The sequence below is a fragment of the Lytechinus variegatus genome, chromosome 6, assembly GCF_018143015.1.
Source record: "Lytechinus variegatus isolate NC3 chromosome 6, Lvar_3.0, whole genome shotgun sequence".
NCBI classification, from domain to species: Eukaryota; Metazoa; Echinodermata; class Echinoidea; order Temnopleuroida; family Toxopneustidae; genus Lytechinus; species Lytechinus variegatus.
The window spans coordinates 1800348-1808202 of NC_054745.1; positions in this window are offsets into that span (position 1 = coordinate 1800348).

Below are 7855 nucleotides of genomic sequence, written 5' to 3' on the forward strand. Positions count from 1 at the left end.
AAAGAAAGAGTAGGAACGGAATATGAATATGAATAAAAGACTGAGTAGGAGAATATAAATAAACAATGGTTAATTGGGTACTGTAAACAATTTTGTTATCAAATCAGAATGCATTAAACTTCAAATGATTGGTCTGAAGTGCAAAGGACTCTTCTTACCATTGAGGGGGTAGAGGCATTTTCTGCTAAAAAGTATATCAGCCCCCTATTTTTTCGGGGGGGGGGGGGTTAAGTTCCTAGTCATAATCCTTTAACTCTAATTTTTATGAGGTCATTTTCTAAAGACCCCCCCCCCCAAAAAAAAAGAGTAATGTCTAGCTTTAAAAATGCATTGACCCCTGAGGGACAAAGGTGCAGACTGGTTTGAGCATGGGGAAGTAGAACTAAAAGTGGTATGTGGAGGGGTGCACATCTTGGGGAGGTGGAACTAAGGTTTTTAAAATCAGCTGTTGAAAGTAGAGGGGTACACATTTTGATTTGCTTGCCAGTGTTGAAACTCCGCTGCTTCAGCTGAAGGTTTCATATTCACCCAGTGTACCTACAGCCTATATGCCCTTAATGGGATGTGTTTTTAAAGTGTTTATCATTTTTATGTTTCTAATGGCCACTGCCTTTAACCTTCTTTCATGTCAGATTTAAAGGACTAATCCTGCCCCTTCCCCCAAACCCAGAAATATTAATGAAGGTGATTAATACCCCCACATTTTAATGCAGAGAAGACATTTAGAATTTAATATGAATCTTTACCCTAAGATGAATATTTCTTCCAATTTTTATGAGCACTGACTAAAAACAGGGGGAGAAGTTTGATCCACAATAAGTTTTCCTACATTTCTGGCTATCATATGTGGCTACCCTGGTAATGCACTGTCTGACAAATGCAAAAACAAAGGTTCTTGCACATATTTACCCCAAGGCCAATGTGTGAGCCAAATTTCACGAGAATTGGTTCAAAACCGATGAAGTAGTTCAAACTGCAATTTTTTAACCTAAATTTTGCCATATGATATTTTATTACCATGACAACACAGTTTCTGAAGCACACACAAAAAGTGCCTAGTACATCTTTACTTCAATACCAATGTGTGTGCCAAATTTCATGAGAATTGATTGAAAACTGATGAAGTAGTTTGAATTGTAAGTTTTTTTTCCCAATTTTGACCATATAATATGTTGTTACCATGGCAACAAGATTTCTGAAAGACACACAAAAGTGTGTCTGAGACATCTTCACCTTAAGACCAATGTGTGTGCCAAATTTCATGAGAATCGGTTAAGAACAGAGGAAGTGGTTCTAACTGCAAGATTTTTACCTTACTAATACACTGTTACCATGGCAACACAATTTCCAACACATGCAAAAAATGTGTCTTGCACACCTTTACCCCAAGACCAAAATGTGTACATACACACCAACATTCTACCCCCTCCACCGTCATCCTTCGGCTTGGTTAGCATCTTCATTCAGATATTTGGTGCATTGAGATGCGAGGACAAACAGAAAATCTGTTCAAAATGGGTCTGAATTCAAGAACTAATCCAATGCAAAATAATGCACTGCTATTGAGTCTTGCACTAGCGCTAGTCTATATATCAGACAAATCTTAACTCATAAATTCTGACATTTTCACCAATTTTTTCTCTGTTCCTGCAGCCAGATTTTTTGGAGCATACCCCATTCTTAATTCTTATACATAAATAAAGGTCTGGAGAAAAAATCACGCTTTTGTCCACCGTGTCCACATAATTTCGCTAACTTACCTGACTTGCCCGTTGCTGATCTGACAAGCTTTTATATTGTACCTGCACAACAATACGGTCACGGGTCAATTCATATTTTTAGGTTATTGTACTCGCAAACTTGGGCCAACCGATATAAATCATTGATGAAAGCATCAATGCCTTTTCCCGGATGTGCACGAGCAACAATTGTGTTTTTTCTGATGTTGAAGTGAGTTTCAAATGCTGCAACAACAATAGCGTATGTTGCCGTATTTCATCTATTCCCTGGTCAGTATAATATCATCTGCGCAATCACTCATTGCGTACAAAAACGTACTGCCCTGTTCCACCCTCTGTCTTCGTTGCGAGCCCGATCCCGTCCTGTATCGCTTGAATCTCCGGTACCGTTTCGGCCGAGGTTCGGCTTGATTTATGCCAGCAAACTTCTCAAAAGACTCCGGCAACGGCAGTGATTTAACCATGTTTTACAGTTGTCACCATATATGATTGGGTAAACGTCCTGTCTTTCTTTGTAAACTTGGTAAGCCAACCGAAGACAAGGTGAGGACTGTTATACGTGAAACCATGTTATTACAACACAACCCAGTTTAAGCACCATTGGCAGCTATTTGTGCCATAGGCCACTCTTGCCAGTGGCAGCTATTCGTGCCCAAGTAACTTTTTTTGTTTAACCAATTTTAAAGCCAGAAAATCAACACCATATTCTGTGGTTTTTATATTGTTATACTCGCAAGGAATTCAAAATTCATTTTATCATATAAAAATTGTGGTTTACATAGACATTTTTGAGTAAAATTGTATTTTTGCATCATTATTTTGAAGAGTTGATGTTGGATATTGCCGCAATCTGAATCAAGATTTCCCCTATAGAAACGTGTGATATAACGGTTGAGTGTAGCAATACACGTACTTCTATGGGCAGAGCAAAGGCGAGATTGCGAAGGCATTCAGCTCGGGACTGACCAATGACAAAGCGGTACGATGTTCCTCACCCAGCACTACTCGCTCATTCGCTATTGTTACATGAATGTTCATGAGCTATCGATCGGGTCTTTTGCAGGCGGCAGGCCTGTTAGTGGGGTTTCAAAACAATAGCAGAAAAATCTAAAAATTTACCTTAGGGCCTACTATTTACTATCGCCAATCCGCTGCATATTTTGGTTGTTCCGCTGAACTGCGTTGGCTCACTCACCAATACATATACTGAAGAGCTTGGATGCCCGTACGTACAGACAACTTATTTTAACAGTAACGTTAGATCTAACAGTGGAAACCCGATTTTCCGATCGTTTTTTGTACATAAAATGTCTTATTATAAAAAAGAAATCACATCCATATTTACGAAAAAATGTTTAAAATTCAGAAATATCGTACCTTAGACCGCAGTTACCGCTAATTCCTTTGAAATAATGAACCAAACATCGTCATCTTCGATCCTTTCGTTGGCCAACGTAAGTTGCCATCTTGGATGACGTCATCATCCTTACAGACGTATTTACCAGTCGCAAAATATCGCGATTTAAGCCGCTGCTTTGCGCTTGTAATTGTATGCCAACAACGGCAACGGTGCGATCCGCAGCAGTTTCATTCGAAACTTCGCGAAGGCAAAATACAAGGCCCCGTAACGTGTATATTCACAACACACACATTCTGCTCGCATCCATTTACCTAGACTTGTTTTCCAGCCGTTTTGGATAAAATAGCGGAATTTTGACTAAGAAAAAACGGAAATGGAACACAGGAAAAAAGCGGAAATTGAAATCGGTCTTAAAATGAAATAGCGGATTTCCGCTAAATAGCGGAGTTTTCACAGGCCTGAGGCGGGTATGGTAGTATTCTTGTGTCAAGGCTTTTTTGTGCCTGCAAATGTGCACGGTTTGGGGGAGATTTTTTTTTTTTTTTTTTGGGGGGGTTTATACTTAGTTTTTTGCATTCTCACAAAATTGTTCTCTTTATACATATATATGAGTAAAGAAGGCTGTCATTCTCAACTCTCGTCGCGCTGCAATCATCACACTCATTATTTATTTATTCATTTATTATTGCTATTATTATTATTAGTATGACTATTATCATTATTCTTATTTTAATTATTATCATCATTTTCAATATTTTTCTCCTTCACCTTCTTCTTATTATCATTAAAGGGATGGTCCGAGCTGAAAGTATTTATAGTTTTATGAATAGGGCAGGATGCACTGAGCAAAATACCGATAAATTCATCAAAACTGGATAACAAATAACAAAGTTATTGAATTTTAAAAGTTTAGCAATATTTTCTGAAAACAGTCGTCATGAATATTCATTAGGTGGGCTGATGATGTCACGTATCCAATTATTCGTTTGTATTTTATTGTATGAAATTAGGTTTATTCATTTTTTTCCCTCCAATCAGTACAAAAATTAAATTGACAACTCATTTAAAGCATTAGATATTTATTGCTGTAACTTATTTCATTATTAGGGAAACATATTATTTACACAAGTATGAAATAATTCCGGTTACGGAAAGAAACCTAAATATAATTTTGATCATCACCAAAATGCATGTTGTCAATGTGGCCAGGGCGAAATAAAATATATGATTCTCGACATTATCCATGGCATCTTTACCATCATCCCTATCATCATCATTTGGATTACAGGAAATTTGACGCATATTGTTGATGCTAAATGTCTTAAAGTCGAAACAAATATTTGAGTAAAAATTATGTATTTTAATGGCAATAAGTCAATGGAAGGTGTTGGGGAAAGAGACAGAGGAATTTTAATATTGATCTCAACGGAGAGAAAAGCTATTATTCGTATCGGAACGATTGAAAGTATTCAATTGTCAAATCAGAAGACGCGCGCGTGGCCCGATTTCTATAAACATCCTGTGCTAAATTGCTTTCCTCGATAATAGGTCAGGAGGGAGCACGGATTAGACATTCCTCATGAAAGGGAGTCTGGGCATCTATTGTTCATGACTTGGTGGCATGAACAATAAAATGTAGTCGCTATCAGACAGTGGGCTACTTTGGTCGAACATTATTCTTTTTAATTCCGAAGCAGATATAATGAATATTTCACCCCATCATGAAATGTCCACAGAGTGAATTTTACCTGTTAGTTTATCGTTCTTTCACTGCAGCTACGATTTTATATCAAATAGTGATCCCATTGGGCTTCCTGGCATGTCGACGAAGACCGTTGCCTTTTTTTCAAACCGCTTGCTATGTATGCTCGCTCTCTGAATGAAATGAAGCCTAAAGTTTGAAACTAATCAATTATTCAAGGGCAAAATATGCAATGATGCCCTTTTCTTGTCTAAGATTGTCACTATATTTTCATATTTATATTGCATTATATTATCCACAGGAAAAAGAATATCCGGCATCTATTGTCCATTCCTTTTAGACTGTGGGATGGTCGCTAAAATTGTGACTTTCCGTGGGGCAGCAAATACAACCACGGTTCTCGGACATGATAACATGTAAAATATTATGAGTGAATACATGCACTATGTTGCCATCGGTAAATTCTGCTCCTGACCTCAAAATTAAAATAATAATATGCAAAATCGTACCATTGATTCGATTGGAAATTCCGCCATTCACCCCGTGTGTTAAGGACTTCCGCGAACGCGCGCGAGCGTGTACAATGCATGTAACCTCGTTCGCGTTTATATTTTTTATTCGTTGTACATGATATACGTTATAATATAGAATATACGATGGTGGATAAGATGTTGTTGTCTTCGTCGTGTTTTGACAGCGAAAATGACGATTTATCACTAGCAAATAGATGCTACATGCACGTCTTACCCAAGGAAAGAGGGCCAATAAATTCCTTTCAAGTAGAGAGCTAGAACAAATTTAAGCCTTTGCTGCATTCGTTGATGTAGACTACCTGGGACTTCAGAATAAAAATAGCTATTCGTGCAGCAGAGAAGTTTTCGACTGACTTGCACGCAGCCCGGCCCCGGGAAACCAGCCCGACCAGCATTTCAGCAAGATCCGAATGGATCAAAATAAATATAGATGTACCGCGTTTACATCTTGCCCAGAGCCAAGTTAAACATCGTTCGTATTACCAGCATTCAGCAATCAAGCGATCGAAGGTAATTTGTTTTCACTTTGTGCTCTTGCATTTCACTTTCTGCAAAAGTGAAGCAGTGCAAACTTTGATGATTTTCGTATAGGTCTACATCTAGATTTCTTAATTGAGTCGATGAATTATGTGACTCATGACTTACTTCGTCTTCTATTCATACGCTTGTAAATGTGGCGGTGAAGTAAGTCATGACATGAGTCACATTATGTATCGATTCAATTAAGAAATCTAGACCTATACAAAAATCATCAAAGCTTGTACTGCTTCACTTTTGCAGAAAATGAAATGCAAAAGCACAAAGTGAACCAATTTTGGCATGAACAAAGATCGCTAAAACAAGGATCACCATCTCAAAATCATCCTCTGTATCTTTTTCACCTTCGATAGCTTGATTGCTGGAATGCTGGTGATACGAACGATGTTTGACCTGGCTCCGAGCAAGATGTAACGCGTTACATCTATAACGTTAGTTTGATCCATTCGGATCTTGCTGCAATGCTGGTCGGGCTGGGCAGGAGCGTAACAGGGGTCGTTGGCCAGGAGGGGCAAGAGCTTAAAAAATCTCCGGTCTTATCAGGGGCAGATCCAGGATTTTCCAAAAGGGGGCAAATTTTTCAGAGGAAAGTTTCGACCAGCCCCCCCCCAAAAAAAAAAGTTTTTCAACCAATTGACAAGCAAAAAAAAATTAAGGTTTTCACCCACAAATGAAGTATATTTTGTACACGAAAAAAGGGTCTTCAATTTCAAAAGAGGGGGCACACCTTTGTTTTAATGGCATATTTACATTACAAGTTTTATTATTTTTGCTTCTCAAAGGGGGGGGGGGCAGGCAATGGAATCATGAGGCAACATTTTTAGGGGCGATATGGTGTATCGGGTAAAAAAAAATGCGAGTGAGCAAAAAAAATACATTTTTATTACAAAAATCCAAATTTAGATTTTGACATAATGTTAAAGAAGATGACATATTTTTCACCCTTCTCTCTTTCCTTTTTCTTCTTGGTCTGTACGCCACGGTAAACAAGATTTTGTTTATGATTTTGCATGCATATTTTTTAAAAATAAAATCACCTTTTCATGACAATCTATCTGTTCTTCTTTCCTTTTCCAGTTTTCACTTATGTTTTTCTTACTTCCCTTTCCTCTTTTTTCCCCCTTTCCTCTTTTTCCCCCCTTTCCCTTTCATTCTCCCCCTTTTCTTTTTCCCCTTTAAGTTCCCGGTGAACGCCGCCAGGGGGGATAGCTTGCCCCCCCCCTGCACTGTTAAGCCACTGCTCCCTGGGCCGGGCTGCATGCAAGTCAATCGCAAACTTCTCTGCTGCACGAATAGCTATTTTTATTCCGAAGTCCCAGGTAGTCTACACCATGCACCAATGAATGCAGCAAAGGCTTTAATTTGTTCTAGCTCTTTACTTAAAGACATTTACTGGCCCTCTTTCCTTGGGTAAGACGTGCATGTAGCATATATTTGCTAGTGGCAAATCGTTATTTTCGTTGTCAAAACACGACGAAGACGACGACATCTTATCCGCCATCGTATATTCTGTATATAACGTATATCATCTACAGCGAATAAAAAAAATAAACGCGAACGAAGTTTCATGCATTGTACACACTTGCGCGCGTTCGCGGAAGTCCACACACGGGGTGAATGGTGGAATTTCCAGTCGAGTCAACGGTACGATTTTGCATATTATTATTTTAATTTTGAGGTCAGGAGCAGAATTTACCGATGGCAACATGTTGCATGTATTCACTCATAATATTTTACATATTATCATGTCCAAGAACCGTGGTTGTATTTGCCGCCCCACGGAAATGAAAAACTAGAGGCATTTTCCTTGTCCATCCCACAGTCTATTTGCATGTACGAGATCGATAGTTGGCTTAGATTAATATCCTTTCATAGATGAGGCTACAAAGATCAGATATGATCATATTTGAAAATATTTTTTCCAGAGATCTTTATCTCCTCTCTATACAAATCATCTTTATTTCATATTTCATTGAATCTGTCC